Raw genomic sequence first — 21,563 nt, forward strand, 5'->3', positions numbered from 1 at the left:
CGCTAGAAAATCTACGTTTATTTGATTCATTAATTCGTACAAAGTTTTTGAGATTTTAACGTAAATTCTCATGTCAAACAGCAGTGTCACGTTACGTATAGTATTGATCAGTGTAACAAATGTTACCCTGAAGGGGATTTGAATAGCATCAAAGTTGAAGATCTAAAATAATTCTGGGTAAGAAATAATGCTTTTTATGGGAAATTCGGTGTGGAACAACTGCCGTTTTATTTCGGTTGAACAAAAACAAAACTCAAGGCCGTGGCAAAAACTATGTGTTTTTACTGGTACTGATTGATTTCGACAGAACCCTCCTTCCATGAAAAGAGGTAATGTAGTTTTTTATATATTTACTTCTTGGGTAATAAATACACGAATTGTTTTTCATTAAAATATGTAGGGTTCTGGTGTAAAATTCTAGCATTGGGCAGTAGTTTCTTCAAGCTATCTGAATCTAGATTTTTTATTATACAATCACTGTACTATGTAAGCCAGAAGGACAGTAAATCCAGAATAAAGGATAGGGAAAAGGCTACTAGATTTTAATATACGAGTTTCTGTCCTATCAAATATTGGGAAATTATATGATTATTTTATTGCGAACTATACGCATGTACATGTTACTGGAGGGAAGTTGTTGAGAACCATGATAACGTACCTTTTTTTTTCTCTTTTTGCTCTTCAAGTGGATATATAAATGTATTACCAGGCCGTTTTTTTATCATGTGGTGACATTGCTATATTCTAAAATCTAAACCGTAACAGATACGAAGACGATTAAATGGGAAAAAAGGGAACTGTCATCGGGAACAATACAATGGTTGAAGAAAATTTACAGGGACTCTCGCCCTTCTCGAGTTATACAGGGAAAACTAAAAATGCTGTATTCCAAAAACACTTTATTGTGTGATTTTCACTAGACATGTCTAGTGAAATTCACACAATAACGTGTTTTTAGAATACGAAGAGAAAATGTTTCTGTATTCGAAGTGTACTATGACGATGTAATAATAAATATTCGTTTCGTGTCAACATGGCCACCACCAATTTTTTTTTATAAATACGGACCTGTCTTTTTCATTACTACAAATATTGATAAAGCGATAAATTCACAATCTAAGGGTACATCACATTTGATATTTTTATATCGTTTCATCTGAAATAACCACCATCATCAGTGACAACAATCGAACAGAAAAACAACCAACAAAAAAAACCAATACGGAAAATTAAAGCTACTCCAGACGATTTCTGTGGCAATTTTCTAGCTTAAAAGGTGTAATACCATAGAGTTACTTATTTTGAAATTGATTACTTGCTTCCTTTCCTTGGAAGATTCCCTTATCCTGGTTTTTTGTATCAAGATGGAGTAGTAGTAAGCCAAACACTTTCCCAAAAGTGTAATACTAATACACGCATCTCTTATTTTTCGGTCGATATGGTCGATATCTGTACTTGGTGTTGAAAAAACTTTACCTTTTATGTATCCCAGACAAAAAATCTAAAGCAGTAAGATCTGGAGATCGAGTTGGCCAGTTAATTGGTCCATTATTTCCAGTCCATTTTCTTAGGAATATTGCATCTGAATGTTCCCTTACTATTTGTGTATTATGGGAAGGAGCGCCGTCCTGTTAGAAATATTGTATTTCATGGCGGATGTTCAATGACAATTTATCTAAGTAGCCATCGAATTCATTGAATAGAATTTGATCATCGTAAAAGAAAGGGCCAAGGATGTTTGTTCCCACAATTTCCAACCAAACGTTTATTCAGAACCTTTCTTGGAAATTGGTTTCCTATGTAAATGTGCTGTTTAAAAAAAATGTTTGAAATCTGTTTTTCCGTTAATCAGCTGTCGCCCCCCATACGAAAGACAACTCTCAGAAGTTGAGAAACTTGTGCGAGCTAAGAACTAACGAGGTCTTACCTTTCAACGTATATCAAAATTTAGTTTAAGAATTGTTTCTCTCAATAATTCGTCAAGTTAGTACATAACCGGACAAAATTGGAGAGATACTAGATCCCATCGGTGTGCCAAAAATTTTTAAAATATTTTCCTTCAAAATTAAAATATGTAGAATCGAAAATGAATTCCAAAATCTCCGTAAAAATATTAATATCAAGAATACAATATTTAGAGAAATTCCATTTTTCTCTCAACACTGATTTTACTAATTCTTTGGGTAGATTGGTGAAAAGCGACACATCTTTTAAACTGATTATGACATAATTTTCTGGAAGTTTTTTATTGTTAATGAATTCACTGAAAGAAAATGAATCTTTATATATATATATATATATATATATATATATATATATATATATATATATATATATATATATTAGCGAGTGGAGAAATGTACAGTAGAATGGAATAACGGGATCTCTAAGTCAAAAAATCAAAAATCAAAAACTCTGCTTTACTTTGCCAAGCTTTCGCTTCTAGTGGGAAGCTTCTTCAGGGCCTATAATTTATTGAGTTGTTTGTTTTTTGCCAATGAATGAAATTACAAATCATACTTACAGTAAAAATGAGTAAAAAACAATTCATTGAACATATAAATCGACGAAAAATGTTAAACATTAACGGAGTTTTTTTGGTTTGACAAATGTCATACCTTCACATAAATGTCATTTTTAATGGGCATGATGATTTGATAATCTTTGACTGGAAAGTTGATTGATACAATTTTCATTATTATCAATATGAGTTTTGGTATAGTTCCAGTAAGTTACTGTATATACTGCTGAGATTATCAATGCCAGTTCTCTGATTCATACAATTAGAAGACTTAATAATTTCAACCATTTCAAGAAAAAGGCGTTTGGAAATATTTTTTTCTGTATGTAAAACTGTGATATTAGAGTAATTTGGTTTATGTCCAAAAAAACATTAAAACTATAACAAATTTGAATACCAAATTAAAAGATAAAACGTATGCTACCAAAAAGTCAGATGTGATTTATAACATTCCTTGTAACAATTGTAATTTGGATTATATTGGAACAACATCTAGAATTCTTAAAGATAGAATAACTTCACATAGAAGTGATATGAAGCTTAATAAGAAATCATGTGCATTAGCGCAACATTCTATAGAAACAGGACATAAACCAAATTACTCTAATATCACAGTTTTACATACAGCCTTTTTCTTGAAATGGTTGAAATTAATAAGTCTTCTAATTGTATGAATCAGAGAACTGACATTGATAATCTTAGCAGTATATACAGTAACTTGCTGGAACTATACCAAAACTCATATTGATAATAATGAAAATTGTATCAATCAACTTTCCCTTTAGAGTCAAAGATTATCAAATCATCATGCCCATTAAAAAATGACATTTATGTGAAGATATGACATTTGTCAAACCAAAAAAACTCCGTTAATGTTTAACTTTTTTCGTCGATTTATATGTTCAATAATATATATATATATATATATTTATATATATATATATATATTTACTGGATTTGGCTGCTTGAGAGCCAGTGGCGCCCTTTCTTTTTTTTGCATGATAAAACCTACCCCCAAACTCTAAGATTGAAGCATCCCCTTTCTAAGCGTGTTCTTAAGCATAGACAGGTAAAGTGATTTGTTTTTCTTCCTCTTTTTTTTGATTTCATTCGTTTGAAAGTACTTGTAGCTTGAAAATATCGAACACGCTATACATTACTAACTACATTACCTCATTAAAAATATGGTTTGCAAAATTTTAAAGTTGTGTTAAATATAGTTGCAACAAACATGAAATTTGTGATTCCCTAAAAAAATTAAAATCCAAGTTAATTGCACAAATATGCATGAATTTGAACAAAGTCATGTTTAACTAATTTTGCAATGATCAACGTATGAAAATGTTTGGGGTGATTATAAAAAAATTATAAAATGGGAAAAAGTTAACGTGAAAAATTGAAAAACTGAGAAATGTCTTCAGGTATAACTTTCAACTGTAAACAACTTTTCTCAATAACATTTTGCTGAAGTTTCAGAAATGAGGATACTTTACTCTGGAGCAATTTTTATATTTTTTGACCTATCATGTATGCTGTTTGATTACCGAACTTGCACCGACTTTCGACATTATCTGTATTTTGGTTGTGCAATTAAATACTCAAAATGATTATGAATTTACCTTATATTTCCACAATCTATAGATGGAATTGGTTGATACTTCATGAAAATCCATTAAATATTTGTTCGTTCACTTAGAATGTTCAATAAAAAAACAAGATCTAGAGATGACAGGTATAGGTCTGTCAAAATTCAATTGTCTTCTTAGAGATAACATAAGAATTTATTGGTCTTCATAATACAATAGTCAATAGTACGTGAGTTGAAAAGACAATAAACATAGTATGATCAGACATGTCAAACAAAAAATATACATACTATTCAAATTCACTTTTGAAATATAAGGAAAACCAACTACAAAGGTACCATTTCATTAAATGGTTCAAATTGCACCAAAAACATAATTTGAAAATTAACTTTTTCTTAGTAAATTATTGATTTCAAAATTAATTATACAACAATTTGTTAATAAATTCACTCATTACATCCTTTATACGGGGTGTTCCATTTCAGACTAGCCACCCCGTATATTTCTTATCCCATAGTGAGTGGAAAAATTTCCCGAAACACGGGGACATCTTCAGACGTATATTTTAGGCTTGAGTCCCCCTAATTGGGGACTCTTCTACCCCTTAAACTTGAATAGGGGAAAGGGGTTGAGTGATACTGTATTTGAAAGGTTTTGGAAGCCTCTTTACAATCAAAAAAATCAAATCTGCGTGTTCAAATCAAATGTTCAAATTGTCCTCCATTGACTTCCATACAATAATACAATCTTGACTGAAAACCGTCTCTGACATGGTTCAGCATGATTGGAGTTATTTGACGACACTCATTCACAATTCTTTGGCGTAGTTCGTCCAAATTTTCAGGGTGAGTCATGAAAATCTTGGACTAGAGATGTCCCTACAAGAAGAAGTCCAGAGGGTTCAGGTCAGGAGATTGTTGGAAATGCAATTGTTCAAGTAGTAGAGGATCGTTTTCTAATTGTTCAGTTATTATCGGATCAATCGCATTTTCCACTATTTCAAGATAACGTTCGCCAGTTGAATTACCAGGAATTAACAGAGGTCTAATTTGGTGGTCTCCCAAAATTCCTACCCAAACGTTTAGCTTTTCTGGATGTTGAGTGAGCTTCTCGAAATACAGGAGGATTTGTATCGCTCCAAATTCTACAGTTATGCCGGTTAACCTCTGCATTAAGTAAAAAAGTGCATTCGTTAGAAAAGCAAACGTTGTACAAGAAATTTGGGTTATTGTTGATACGCTCAGCCACAATTTCGCAAAATTCCTGTCTTCGATCCCAATCATCATCATTTAAATCATGAAATAATTTAATTTTGTACGGATGGAACTTGTGTCTATGTAAAATTCTGAAAACTAATACTGGAAACTGCAGAAAGTTGTCGTACAGATTGCGTGTATGGCAAAAGTTGGACATGTCCCAATACCGCCACAACTGCTCCTTCATCATTTACAATTCCAATGGGTGTCCTTTTTTATCCATTACTGAACCCGTCTCCACAAATTTTGAAATCAATTCCAGTGAGTACTTATGGCGAACGCTACGTTCAGGATGGTTTTGGTTGAATATCCTTGTAGCCGGTCGGATACAATTTTGTTTTTGGTAATAAAGGCTAACCAGCTCTACACGTTCTTGCAATGTGTATACCATATTTTTTGAAATTTTAAAAAAATCAGCAAAGTGGTAACTCAACAGATTGATTTCAATTTTGAAATGATTGAAGAAACGTTACAACCAGATAATCACCTTCCAAGCACAAAAAAATTAAGGTAAGATAAGGAAATGTTTTGCTGATTTTTTATTTATTAGTTTGAGAGAAAGTATTATTGTATGGAAGTCAATGGAGGACAATTTGAACATTGGATTTAAACACGCAGATTTGATTTTTTTAATTGTATCACTCAACCCCTCTCCCCTATCCAAGTTTGAGGTGTTGAAGAACCCCCTATTAAGGGGTTGCTCGTTCAAGCTTAAAATATACGTCAAAAGATATCCCCCAAACAAAATCATTCGTCGTGTTTCAGGAAATTTTTCCACTCACTATGGGATGAGAAATATACGAGGTGGCTCGTCTGAGATGGAACACTCTGTATTATTCTCGTCATTTTGAATTGTATAATCTATTATTCTATTTATCTTAGTGCTTTTACTCATTTTCATGTGCTTTTAGTCCCACTTTTACATTTTTAGTCTTTTTTTCAATTTTTAAATTGTATATGAACATTTATTATCTTTGATGCTTATACTGTTATAAAACGGGTGATCCAGTGCAATAAGTGAATGATTAAAATAAAGTTTAGTCAAATTGTATAAAATGTATTCATTATCTATTATTTTTAACTTTCAGGTGATTTCTGTTCAACATCTTTCTACTGAGAGGGAAAGTTGGATGAGACGTACACAATTAGAGATCTACGAGCTCCACAACCCGAAGATTTTCCTTCTCTGGTCGGGCCTGTTTATCTATACGGCTTTTTGACAATTTTCTACTGAATTCTACTGAATTTGTGCTGAAATAAAATACGTTCAGCAAACTGTCAACATGGCTTGCAAACAATGAGTCTGGAGGTCGTGGAGGCAGAAATCACATATCAAAGGAAGTCGCTGAAGCTTTCTCAACTGCATATTTTGATAATCTGTGTCCAGTTGTGTGAGATCCACCAGAGGAGAAGAGCTGTCTGTTGTACCATCTTCAATTGAAAGAGGTGAGTTTTGTTTGGAATCTCTTGATAATTGACGAATATTTGGAAGATATAACTTCTTATTGTTTTCAAATTTTCCTAGTTTCTTGATGTATATTATATTTTCATTCAACTTCGATTAGGTATACCTATTCCCCTCCCCCTGTATTCTACTCTGTTCAAAAAATTAGGTGAATTCCCATTTTTCTCAAAAAATATTTATTCATCAATTTCTATTTTGTGTCAGTGTTTTTTTTTCAGTCCTCCAAGTAGTTGTGATATGCATTCTTTGGTATGTCCTTGAGCTTTCTCAGCAATTTGGTTTTTATCTCCTCAATCTTGGGAGCAGGAGAAAGTCGCATTGGCGCAAATCAGGTGAATACGCTGGCTAAGGCATGATTACGGTGTTGTTTTTGCTCAAAAAAATTACAAACAAGCAATGAAGAGTGAGCAGGTGCATTATTTTTCCACAATACCGGACATTTTTTTCGTATCGCTTCTCGCAAGCGGCGCAAGATGATAATCCTTATTGACTGTACGACCATGTGGCAAGAACTATTGATGCACTACTAGTCTTATCAACAAGTTCAAAAACATGAAAAATAGAGATGAAGGTCCTAAAAATATGAACGATAGCTCATTCGATTCGGAATCATCAATAGAAAAATGTTTTTGAAGGATTTTGGTGCAGGTAAAAAATTGCAATTGTTATTAACAAAGTAAGATTGAAAAATGGTATTTAGTTTTTCGTTAATAACTCAAAAAATATTAATATTCAAGCAATTTTGAAAAAAGCTCGTTGAAGAGGGGGAAATTTCCAATGAAAAAATCCAACTCCCGAAACTATTTCCATTATTTATAATTTCAATTTTACGTTGAGAATAGGGTTCCGCACGGCTGTTACGGCATGTGCTCGCTGCCGCTAAAGAGAGTTTATCAAAAGAAATAATTTTTTTTATAACATAAAATGTCATTTTAAAAATTTGAAAAAATTCTAGTATCTTCTTAACACTTGAATGAATCGAGTCCCGTAGAAAAAAAAGTTTTATCACCATTTTTCAAAAAGTTATTCAATTGTTAACTAACAATTTTTTTTTTCCAATCTCCATTGGCATAAATTATGGGATAAAAGGTATAAATATATGGCCTGTGAATTTTAAACTTCGTGGAGCCCTTTTGATATATATACTTCTCCTCCTTTTATCGCTCCTGCGATAAAAGTTCATAAAAATTTATTAATTATGATTTTTTATAACTATTGCAAAATGAAATCTAAAAATTGTTGATGAATTTTTTTTTCAATTGATATTTAGCTTTGTCTGTTTTTACATTAAACAATGGCAGTTATTAACACAGGAAATGGATTTTTTAGGTAATTTGTTTATTAAATTGTTTTAAACAAATAGAGAAATTTAATATTTTTGAAACATTTTTTTTCACTATTTTGTTGTATAGAGATATTTATGATTTGAAAAATTTGTTTCTCCTAATTTTAATTTTTACTAGTTTAAAATCGTTTTTTTAAAATTTCGATTGTTTAAATAATTAGTTAAAAAATAAGTTTGCTTTTAAAAATCATAATTTACACTTATAAATAGTTTGTCAAAAAAACATTTTTTTATTTATTATTTAATTGTTCATTAGTTAAACATGTTGTTATAAACAAATATTGACCAACGTTATATTTTTTCTGGAGCAGAAAAGAATTATTGAAAGAGCTATATATATATATGTATATATATATTTTTTTTTATTCATTATAATAGATATTAGAAAGTATTATAATAAATAAAAAAAAATTAAGGCACTTTTTTATATATAACTCTTTTCGTAATTTTTTCTGCTTCAGAAAAAATATAACGTTGGTCAATATTTGTTTATAACAAATTGTTAAACTAATAAACAATTAAATAATAAATAATTTTTTTTTTGACAAACTATTTATGAGTGTAAATTATGATTTTCAAAAGCAAACTTATTTTTTAACTAATTATTTAAACAATCGAAATATAGAAAAATTGGTTTTAAATTAAAAATTAAAATTATGAGACATATTTTTTAAATCATAATTATCTCTAGACAGCAAAATAGCAAAAAAAAAAATTCAAAAATATTGAATTTCTCTATTTGTTTAAAACAATTTAATGAACAAATTACCTAAAAAATTCATGTCCCATGTTAATAACTGCCATTGTTTAATGTGGAAACAGCTGAATATCAGTTGAAAAAAAATTATCAACTGGATGCCGATCATTAAAAATGTTAGCTACTTGCCGGTATGGTGTATTCTCACCACATATTAAAACTATTTCTATTCTTTCCTGATGAGACAACATTATTGCAACAATAACTGTTAAAAATTTGACAAGTAAATCAACAACTTGACACTACCATAGCATGCATTTTGTTTGTCAAGACCAACTTAAAAATTTTATTCAACGTGATTAAGCATCCTTACCGCCCTAGTAAGTGTTTGTAAATAATCTGTTGATTGAAGGTACTGACGTTTGTTTAAGAAAATAGCCAAGTGATTGAAACTTTGCACCAGTCATGTTAAAATTTTTACAGCAAATTTTTAATTTCTCTCTAAAAATGTCTGTATAAGTAAAAATGTATCAGAAAAGTTAAACTCCATGATGAGTTTGTTATGTATACATGAATTGATGACAATTAACCGAACTTGTTTTTTAAAATAAAGGAGATATCTGTCGAAAATAAGCAAAACGTTAACTTTATCCTAGCTGCATAAAATTTGGCATATGGATATAAAATTGCCGTAGACACAACTTTTTCAAGTAATGTTTTGTTAAATTCAATCGACAAATGCACTTTTTCAATTTTTTTCAAAAAAAAGTTGAATTTGCCAAACACTGAACGTCAGTAGGTCGCAGTTGGCCGCATCATTTCAAGTTAAATTCAAAGCACAAGTGCCGAAGTTAAACTTCACTGAAACTTTTCGAAAAAAAAGTTTCCCATATGGTGCGCACTTTAATAGTGACACTGTATATGGGTACAAATATCAGTGAAGTAACATTCCCATTGACACCCATCTCATTCATGTTGTACAAATTTTGACACAAGAGATTTATTCATTCATCCTTTGTTCACGAATTTCAACATAAGGAGTTTGATTTTTTCAAATGAAATCACATAAAACAGCATATAATTTTTCACATTTTAGGCGACTGGTTCCTTTCACATAGTGCCTGCATTTTCCCTTGTTTATATACAGTGCATTTCTTTAATATTTATTTATTATTTTTTGAACGGGTTAACTAAAAAAATTGAAATTTGGGATATTCAAATTAATGCATGAATACTTTATTTTGAAGTGAAATTGACAGATGAAACTTTCAAGATGGCGACTGGGTGCCATCTGGGAAAAAATTAAATGGAAAGGGGGATCTTGTGACACAGTTCCTGACAAATACTTCACAACCCTAGAATATTATGTCAATATCTTCAACTACTACAAAATGGCGCAACTTTAAATAATTACCTGAATACATTAACATTTACCTACATAATATGAGGTGATAAGCTTGAGATCAGTTCAGAAGATGCTCGAAATGGTTGCCTTGAACTTCTTGACATATGAATAGCCTATCCGATATTTCACGCCAAACATTTTCGAACACAGTAACGTCAGTATGTCTACAAATATTTATTATTTTACGCCGTATTTCCAATATTGAAGCAGGTTCAGTTTCGTACACCTTTTGCTTCAAATAGTCCAAAGGTGTCAAATCTGGCGTGCGAGCTGGCCATTCTGTAGAACCTCGACGGCCAATCCAACGACCGGGAAGAGTAGTATCCAAATAGTTTCTTACTAGTCTGGAGTAATGTGGTAGTGCTCCATCTTGTGGGAATACAATATCCATATAGAATTCATCAGGATTCGCTTTAACGATTTCAGTGATGAGAGGGATAGCAGTAGTTTCCAGCATATTCAAATACAGTTCCCCTGTTAAATTTTGATCAATAAATAGAGGTCCTAGAATATGGTTTCCTGATATTCCTGCCCAAACGTTAATTTTTTCTAGATATTGGATATGTGTTTTCCGGAAAACGTGACGGTTGGTGTCACTTCATTAATGGCAATTTTGCCTGTGAACATTGCCGTTAAAAAAATGTACAATCGTCACTAAAACAAATATTGTGGAGATAAGTAGTAGGATACCTTGCAATGGTTTCCGTCATGATTTCGCAGAAATTCGTTCTTCGATCAGGGTCATCTTCAGTTAATTGGTGTGCCATTTTAATTTTGTATGGATGATACCTATTCCTCTTCAAGAGTTTCGGTAAATTTTCGTTATGTGGACACCCGGCGATTTTGAAAAATTTTTTGACTGTACTTACGTATTTTGATGCGTAGATTACGAATCCGAAAGAAAAAAGCGGCGCTCTCCCTTATTTAAAAAGTTACGGCCCTTCAAAGTTCAGAAAAGGGCAACTTTTCAGCCTTCTTTTTCACTAAATAAACTATTTAAAAACACACCTTATTCCTCCTTCTTTAACTTTTCAATTCAATAATCAACATTTTTCTTATAAAAATGTTAAAAAATGTACGGAGCTGCTTTTTGGTTACATTTCACTGTATTTTACGTTTTTAAGGTTAATGATATGGTTGGTACGACTGATACAGTCCATATTCCTGAAGTAATTCAAATGTTTTTTACCTACCTTCATTCTTTAGATCGTAAATTGGTTTTTGGTGGTGTATTACGAATTTGATATAGTAGGTGACGGCAAATACCAACCGCTTTTTTCTGAAATGTCACTAGTAACTAACCTAAAAATAGAATAATGTCACCAGGAGAAGCATTCGTTTTTAAATTAAGTTTTTCATAAGAAAAAGGTTGATTATTGAAGTGAAAAGTGTTAAAGAAGGAGGAATAAAGTGTAAAGGTGACCTAGTGAATAAATGCTTGTGTTTTCAAATAGTTTATTTAGTGAAAAAGAAGGCTGAAAAGTTGCCCTTTTCTGAACTTTGAAGGGCCGTAACTTTTTAAATAAGGGAGAGCGCCGCTTTTTTCTTTCGGATTCGTAATCTACGCATCAAAATACGTAATTACAGTCAAACATTTTTTCAAAATCGCCTGGTGTCCACATAACGAAAATTTACCAAAGTTTCCACACAGTAGAAGGAGACACCTCACAAATATTCGCGACGGAATAAGTAGACTGTTCCTGATTTACTACCATCTCACCAATTATTTGCACTTGCTCTTCTTCCGGAATGGACGGATGACCTGGGGGCTTTTTGTTATGTACAGTACCGGTAGTTGTGAATTTGGATACAAGTTCCCACAAATATTTTCTAAAGATAGGACGATTCGGAAAACGTTCATTGAAAATCTTTTCAGTCTCGTGGAATTCACGCGTCAGACCGTAAATAAAAATCGCTTAAATTTTTTCTTCCAATGGACGAGAATTGACTATTTTAGAGATTGTTGACGTGGTACCTTTCCATTAGTACTGTACATTTTTTGACGTTTTTATAAACAAAAAAATGACTTAACAAACCTTATCGGGTTGTTGGAATTGCCATATGGCAGATAAAAAGGAATAATTCTAGAAAAATCCATATTAATGTGTTTGTCTTTAGAAAATTATTCAATTTTCCGCCATTTTGTAGTAGGTGAAGATATTGACTTCATATTCTAGGGTTGTGAAGTATTCGTTAGAAGCTTCAAAATGATGTGTCAAAAGACTCCCCTTTCCACTTAATTTTTTAAATAAGTATCCATGCATTAACTTCATTATCCAAAATTTCAGTTTTAGGAGTTAAGCCGTTCAAAAAATAAAAGGCGGGAACATTGAAAAAATGCACTGTATACTCGCCAGTGAACGTAAACTAACTCATTTGCGGTGAATAAATTGGTAGTTGCCTAAGAACCATCAACGTGCTTGAATTTCAAAATATTAGGTTGTTTCAAAAGTTTGTACATCATTTGTTTTTGCAGTTCCATATCGCAATAAATATTATTTCTACAAATCTATAGAAAATTTTGTACTTTGAATATTGATGCTTTTCTTTTCTTCCAAAATTGATTTTTTTGTCTCTTTTCAGCTCATGATGTCGTTAAGCGAATATTTTAACATATTTCGGTCAAACTGAATAAGAAGTTTTCACTGACTCATAAAAACGATTAATTTTTTGAAACAACCCAATATTACTGCTTACTTTCAGGGGGGAATGAATAAATATCCTATAAATATTCGCAATGTGTAATTTGCAGATACAATGTATTTATTTTGTTTGTACTGTGTCGAAAAAGTAATATGTCTATTCAAGTTTGGTATTTTCCTCCATAAAGTTTTAATCTGCGCTTTTTATTTTATTTGACTGAAAATAAAAAAAATCTATACGACTTATTTTTGGTGAAATTAAGTGAATCAATGTTTTTTTCAGAATTCCTGCATAATCCTTACGGAAAGAAACATCAACGTGGAGATTCATTTCTGGATGCTGTAGTTGGTAGTTTATCGAGGATTAGAATGGGTCACTTGGAAGGCAATTTCCCTTTTCATTGATGTAAATATGTTATTTCACATTTTCTTATGTAAATGATTGAAATAAGAGTACAAGAGTTTGGAGGTCAGTACATCCTACAGGGAAGTATATTCGTCAATTATTAGATTGGAAATCAGTTTATAACATACCACTGAAGTAACAGTATTTTCACTGCCAATGTATACCTAATATACTGAAATGTGGGATGTGTTTGAGAAAAAGATATTTTGACTTAATTCTTATGTTTGCATTTCGATTCTGTAGCAGTAGAAATTATTGATCAGAGATACTTCGTCATTGGTTCAACTGATAAAGCTGGAAATGAGGTATACCTGTTTATATGTCTGTTATTTTTCGAAAATTCTGAAATGTAGAATCCATCCATTACTCTTATGTGTTTGTTTTTGCTTCTCATTATCTTTTTTCTTCTCGTTTATTCCATCGAACACTCTTCGATATATATCTGTGTTTTTTCTATATGTGGATGCTACATATTGAATATTCTTTGTTGTTTCCACCTGCTGAAAATGTGTTGGATTATTGAAAGTCGTCGATTTTGTCATGCACATGTATATATCGAGTGGTCCAACGAAAAGTATGCACCTTGCTTTTCTCCTTTTTTTGTAACTTAACGCAACACTGCTCGGACAGGTCAATTTTGCTTTTGTGGGGGACACATTTTAGATGTATTTTTCTACCTGTGCCTTCAACCACCTAGCGAGGGTGAGTAACAACCCTAAAATTTTAAATGGAAAGCGGGGTCGAGTGATATATCATTTGAAAGGGCACAAAATTATCTTTCCAATGATATCTAGTTTGTTGTATTTACTTGAATAGTTATAAAAAAAGCAAGAACATTTACTCGATATTTTTGGTGTTGATGAAAATGCGGAAAATACGGCATTTTTATCACTACTACATTCCTCAATTTCTCTCGTGCGTTTTTTGGTTCAAATAACAACAGCAGATAAGTGTACAAAAAGAATTCAGGCAAACGTTCATTGATTCAGTTCGGTTGCATTTGAAATTATTTCAACTTTACTGTAAAAATGGTTTATTCCATTTCTGAACGAGTTGAAATGGTTAAACTTTATTATCAATATAAAAGTTGTGCTAGACTTACTGCTCGCCTCTTTAATAACAGTCATCCAGGGAAAATGTGAATGATTCGTACGTTGCCAATTTAGTCCAAAAGTTTGTCGATACCGGATCTGTCTGTAATGTGAAACACCAGCCACGGAAACAGATCAGAAATGAAGCAGTGGAAGTGCTGTTTTGGTACATGTTGAATTGGATCATACTCAAAGTACCCGTCAGCCTCAGGTGTCTCCCGTTTGTCCATAATACGGATATTAAAAGCCTATAAATTTCATCCGTACAAAATTAAATTAGTACAGGAACTCAATGAAGATGATCCTGATAGAAGGCTGCAGTTTTGTGAACAACTGAGCCAGCTACTAATTGATGATCCGCACCTATCATTAAACACGTGCTTTTCCGATGAGAGTACATTTTTTTTGAATGGAGTTGTGAATAGGCATAATTGCCGTTACTGGGATGACAGTAACCCACACTTATTCCGAGAGGTCCATACCCAGTACCCTCAAAAAATCAATGTCTGGTGTGGCATATTAGGTAGTCATATCGTAGGGCCACTTTTTATTCCTGGGAATTTAACTGGTGAGGTCTACCTGAACATGCTTGAAGATACAATTGATCCTCTCATAACAGAAATAATTGAAAATGACCAAAATCATAATGATGATCGGCTTCATTTCCAGCAAGATGGAACACCTCCTCACTTTGTTGCTCCGGTAAGAGAGTTTTCAGATGACCGGTTTCCTGGACGGTGGATTGGAAGGTGAGGCCCCATCGAATGGCTTGCCAGGTCACCTGATTTATCGGCTTTAGACTTTTTTCTTTGGGGACACTTGAAAAATAAATGTTTTGCTACGCAGCCCGAGTCCAACGAATCTTCGAATCTTCGCCAACGAATTACAGCAGAGTGCAGAAGTATAACACCTGATATGCTACAGAATGTTAGGAATAGATTTAAACAAAATCTGTATTGTTGTATGGAAGCAAATGGGTCACATTTTCAGCACTTGCTGAAGTAGGATTCTACCAAGTCAATTACACATTTCAAAGTACTGGGTTGTTGTTGTTTTTCTTCATAATACCTACATGTTTGGGTAAAATAAAACAAATTAGGTATCATTGGAAAGAGAATTTTATGCCCTTTCAAACGATATATCACTCGACCCCACTTTCCATTCGAAATTTTAGGGTTGTTACTCACCCTCGCTAGGAGGTTGAAGGCACAGGTAGAAAAATACATCTAAAATGTGTCCCCTCCAAAAGCAAAATTGACCAGTCCGATCATTTTTGCGTTAAGTTACAAAAAATGGAGAAAAGCAAGGTGCATACTTTTCGTTGGACCACTCTGTATCTCTGTCATCTATTGAAATCTGTTTTTTCGTTAATCAGCTGTCTCCCTCAAACGGGCTACAACTCTGTGAAGTCGAAACTTGTACGAGATGAAGATTATCGAGGTCCTGTCTTTTAATGAGCGATTCCTAGCACGAGATATATTAAGTCTAGATATTTGGGCAATTTCGAACATTTAAGTTTTAGTGCATCCAACAGACGGTCGAAAATTAATTTTTGTTTTGAAGGGACTCATAAGCAGATAATTAATTATATCGCTAATATTTTATATTTGTTATGAAATGTATCACTGAGTTTTACAAATGGAAGATGGAATTTCATTTGTTTATTGTGTCTTGGAATCGTAAGGTTGACGAATATTCTTCAGGAGAGCAGATATTAAGATAGCTAATATTTTATATATGGGTGTTAAACTGAAATACGACTTGTTGAATGTATCTTCACATCGCAAGGTATTTCAAATTTCTTTCAGGAAAGCAGACATGAAGAGTTGCCTCTTTAATAAATTATTGGCCTTCACACATATTGCCATGAATTTCACACCTTTTCTTACGTTTTCATATAAAAAGTTATTTATTATTGCAATTAAAAGCACAAAATTCATTTTCAGCAATGGCGGTGAATTCTTCGAAGTGGATATCTCGTTTGAGGTACTTTCCGATTGAGCACTCTGTTTTGAATTTCTAAATTATTCAACAACTTCAAAACAATCTCCTTTTCTTCATAAAATTTAATGTATTTCTTTAATTCTTGAAAACGTTTACAAAACTTCTTATTTTTAAAGGGAATCATTTCGAGCCAACATATATTTTGAAGGAATGCCGTTTGACGCAAATTATTTTGATAATGTGACTCGGAATCTGAAGTGTATTTTTCACGAGTTAATGCAATTTCTTGTGAATTACTTTGGAGTACCTATGGATGCAGATTGAAATCTAATTAATTATATGAGGAAATATCGTTTGGTTTCTGAAGTGAATTATTTCTTATATTTTATTTTGAATTGTGATATGATTCAAATAAAATACCAGTTAGTTGCATAAATTGCGAAATCTTGGTATTTTTTTCGTGAACCAAATTCGTTAATCCTTTCAATCTCTTTGATAGATCGTTGCTGATACGTTCAGAATCGATTTCATATTGGGGTTGAATTTTTGAAGTGAACCATAACAATGTTTATTGATAAGATTTTTCACAACTTTTCTTCTGTTAATGTTGATTGAATTATTCTCTAACTCAGGTACACATTGTCAACATTGATTGGAAAGGTAAAACCCAGGTACTTGAAATATATATATATATATATATATATATATATATATATATATATATATATATATATATATATATATATATATATATATATATACATATACAGTGTCACACATAAAGTCCGCATCAAATGGGATTTTTGTTCATCTCTTCAAGCAACTTTTGATATCTCCATTAGGTTGTGCTTTAAAAATGATGCCAAATGACATGCATTTGACCGATCAAGTGATTTTTCTTCCCTGTCAAATTTGACATTTTTTCCAAAAAATGTTCAGAAAAGCAGTTATTGCTCGAAATTTCGAAAATCGTTAAGAAGAGAAAAGATGATTGTTTTTTCATTTTTCACCCATATACCAATTTTTAGCTCTCTAGTACAAATTTAGTTTTTTTACAGTTTTTCCAAAATTTGACATTTGCCGATTTCTCAAATTTAGCCAAACCTCAACAAAGTTAGTGCTTTATGCCTAACTTATCTTTCCAACGCATTTTTATTACCAATTGCAATTCTAAATACAACTTATTTCGCAAAGATTTAAAACACCAGAAAAAATTATGCCAAAAATGATGCAAAATTAATACAGTTTTTAAAAACAGATAAATATTTCACTTTATTTCTACTTTTTACGAAATGGCTTGAAAAACAATATCAATGAAAAGTCAATAATTTATTCTTTACTGCACTTTTCAAACAGTTGAACTTTGATTTACTAATTACGAAAAATTACAACGCAATTAAACTAAGGGAAGGAATTATACGAAAGTAATTTCACATTTACTAAATATCTTTTATGAGGTATGAATGAACAAAATTACTTCAGAAATCAATTTAGATTTTGTTGCCTAGAAAAATTAAACCGTAAAAAATTCTAACAAACATCTGTTAAAATAAAGTTATAATTTAAATTAAGAACACTAAATCAAATCGAAACATATGCCTAAACCATGTAAATACCAATAGAAATACAAAATAAAAAGTCATATTTCGGTGTGCCTTCCACCACGTTCAATGCAATCAATTGTCCTTTTTAAAACATCTTTAACTGCATTCTTTATACTACGGGGTTTCGTGCTTGCAACACATTCTCGAATAACTGCCTCTAAATGGTTTATATCTCGAAAAGGTCTTTGCTTATACACATTTTGTCTTAAGTAACCCCACAAGAAGAAATCTAGTGGGGTTATGTCAGGAGATCTAGGCGGCAAAAAGTATTCCATATTGCGACTGATTACTTTGCCCCTGAATATTTCCAAAAGACGCTCTTTAACCACCCTTGTAGTATGAATAGGTGCACCATCACACTGATACCACACAACATTTCTTACTTGAAGGGGCATATTATCCAAAACTTCAGATAGTTCGGTATTCACAAAGTGTAGGTAGTCCGCAGAATTTAAATTATGTCTGAAAAAGTATGGTCCTATAATTTGATCGTTTAATATGCCACACCATACATTCGTCTTAAACGAATATTGATCTTGACATTCGATTACGAAATGTGGGTTTTCTTTTGCCCACCACCTGCAGTTTTGCGAGCTCACAACGCCATTTGAAGAGAAGATCGCTTCATCTGTTCATAAAATTTGATAAGGAAAATGATGATTTTCTTCTTTTTCCCCTTGAAACCAAAAAGAAAAATACGAGCGCATATAGAAGTCCCTTTCTTTTAATGTATTGATAAATTTCGGTTTATAAGGCGTAAATTTATTGTTGTGTGAAATACGTCGTACACTCTCTCGGTTAACATCTGTTCCATCTGCAATATCTTGAATACTTGTTTTTTTATGTTCTACGACATCCAAACATATTTCAAATTCCACTTCTTCAGTATGTCTAGAAGGCTGATGTGCTTTTCTAAAATTATTGTCAACCGAGCCAGTAGATTTAAACTAAGCTATTATCTTACTAACTGTTGACTGATGAATATTTCTTGCAGGATGTCTGGCATTGAAAATATCAGCTACTTGTCGCTGACCGGTAATCTGGCCGCATAATAAAACGATTTCAATTTTCTCTTGAAGATTCAGCATTTTTAACAACACACTAGACAACGAATAAACTATTTTAAATCTTCAACTGATAAACACTATTTTGAGTTATTCAAAAAATGTCACATGACAATAAAATATTTTGCTTATTCAGTTCAGTTCAATTGTTTCCACAGTACCCTCAGTTTAATTTCGTTGTAATTTTTCGTAATTAGTAAATCAAAGTTTAACTGTTTGAAAAGTGCAGTAAAGAATAAATTATTGACTTTTCATTGATATTGTTTTTAATTATGCTTATGTATCAAGCTATTTCGCAAAAAGTAGAAATAAAGTGAAATATTTTTCTGTTTTTGAAAACTGTATCAACTTTGCATCTTTTTTGGCCTAATTTTTTCTGGTGTTTTAAATTTTTGCGAAATAAGTTGTATTTAGAATTGCAATTGGTAATAAAAATACGTTGGAAAGATAAGTTAGGCATAAAGCACTAACTTTGTTGAAGTTTGGCTAAATTTGAGAAATCGGCAATTGTCAAATTTTCAAAAAACTGTAAAAAAACTAAATTTGTACTAGAGAGCTAAAAATTGGTATATGGGTGAAAAATGAAAAAACAATCATCTTTTCCCTTTACCGATTTTCGAAATTTCGAGCAGCTTTTCTGAACATTTTTTGGAAAAAATGTCAAATTGGACAGGGAAGAAAAATCACTTGATCGGTCATATGCATGTCATTTGGCATCATTTTTAAAGATATCAAAAGTTGATTGAAGAGATGAACAAAAAAAAATCCCATATGATGCGGACTTTATGCTATGATCAGTATTAAAGAAGTGATTGTTATAAGCAGTATAGAAGAATAACCTTTGAAATCCCCAGCATACTGAACATCGAGAAAATGTGGAAAATTAACGAGAGATCGCTATTAAATTGGATATCGTCGCGCCCCTGAAAGACGAGGCTGCCCCAAGAAGTGACCCAGAACTTTCCCGGAGTTGCATGACCGACCATATCAACGATGTGACGAGAACATCCAGGAACAGCAACGGAGATGGGCCGAAGAAGAGGAAAAACAAGAGGAATAAGTGGAAGTCGATCGTCGATGAACGTCTGAAGAAGCTCATTGAGAGCAAAATAATTATAGGTCGCGATCATTAATCGCAGAAGAACTGCAAGTTTCCTGCACCTCCCGCGGTGGATGATATCCCCGTAAGTTCTCATCCACCTACGTCTCATATAAATACTCACTACGAAGAATCTGATTCAAATAAAACTGATAAAATGATAACGTTTAATATGGGCGATAGATTGGTGTCTCAGTTCGAGACCCAATTTGGAGGCCTGGACCTGTCTTATCCCAAGGGTCTCCAGCCTGTCGTGAAAATCTCCCACTCTCTGACCACTAGGGACATCCCACTCTCTGGCAGTACACGTTTCACGCGAAGAAAGTGCACGAACAAATTGAAACAACAAAAGAACGTGGACGTGAGAGAAGACGAAGATTTCAACAGAATGTTATGGGAACAGAATCAAAATCCTGGTATTTCAATTTCTTCTGGAAAGCAGATTGAAAGGGTATTGAATATTTATTATCTGTTTTGAAATATAACATTGAGTCTTATGAAATAAAGTGTGTGTCGAACTCAGATACGATTTGTTTATTATATCTTCACATCACAAGGTAATTCAATTTCTTTCAGGAAAGCAGACTGAAAGGGTATTGCATATTCATTATCTGTTCATGAAATATAACATTGAGTCTTATAAAATAAAGTGTGTGTCGTACTCAGATACGATTTGTTGAATATATCTTCACATCGAAAGGTATTTCAGTTTCTTTCAGGAAAGCAGATTGAAAGGGTATTGCATATTCATTATCTGTTTTGAAATATAACATTGAGTCTTATAAAATGAAGTATGTGTCGTACTCAGATACGATTTGTTGAATATATATTCACATCGCAGGTATTTCAATTTTTTTCAGGAAAGCAGATTGGAAGGGTATTGCATATTCATTATCTGTTTTGAAGAATAACACCGAGTCTTATAAAATGAAGTGTGTGTCGTACACAAATACGATTTGTTGAATATATCTTCACATCGAAAGGTATTTCAGTTTCTTTCAGGAAAGCAGATTGGAAGGGTATTGCATATTCATTATCTGTTCATGAAATATAACATTGAGTCTTATAAAATAAAGTGTGTGTCGTACTCAGATACGATTTGTTGAATATATATTCACATCGCAGGTATTTCAATTTTTTTCAGGAAAGCAGATTGGAAGGGTATTGCATATTCATTATCTGTTCATGAAATATAACATTGAGTCTTATAAAATAAAGTGTGTGTCGTACTCAGATACGATTTGTTGAATATATATTCACATCGCAGGTATTTCAATTTTTTTCAGGAAAGCAGATTGAAAGGGTATTGCATATTCATTATCTGTTCATGAAATATAACATTGAGTCTTATAAAATAAAGTGTGTGTCGTACTCAGATACGATTTGTTGAATATATATTCACATCGCAGGTATTTCAGTTTCTTTCAGGAAAGCAGAT

General features: G+C 32.3%; 1 long non-coding RNA gene across 2 annotated transcripts; it reads left to right on the forward strand.

Annotated features, from left to right (window-relative positions):
• Positions 1-229: 229 nt before the first annotated feature.
• On the forward strand, positions 230-20,647 carry LOC141487537 (uncharacterized). 2 transcript variants are annotated; one of them, XR_012468428.1, is made up of 4 exons: positions 230-329; positions 6,452-6,809; positions 13,201-13,323; positions 19,881-20,647. It is a non-coding gene; the product is annotated as an uncharacterized lncRNA (long non-coding RNA). The 2 variants fall into 2 exon arrangements; XR_012468427.1 differs by lacking the exon at positions 19,881-20,647 and having other exon boundaries at positions 13,201-13,538.
• The last annotated feature ends 916 nt before the right edge of the window (positions 20,648-21,563 follow it).

This window comes from Leptinotarsa decemlineata, unplaced genomic scaffold (genome assembly GCF_025532065.1).
Source record: "Leptinotarsa decemlineata unplaced genomic scaffold, Ldec_3_MD MMD2_P_RNA_scaffold_4, whole genome shotgun sequence".
NCBI lineage: Eukaryota > Metazoa > Arthropoda > Insecta > Coleoptera > Chrysomelidae > Leptinotarsa > Leptinotarsa decemlineata.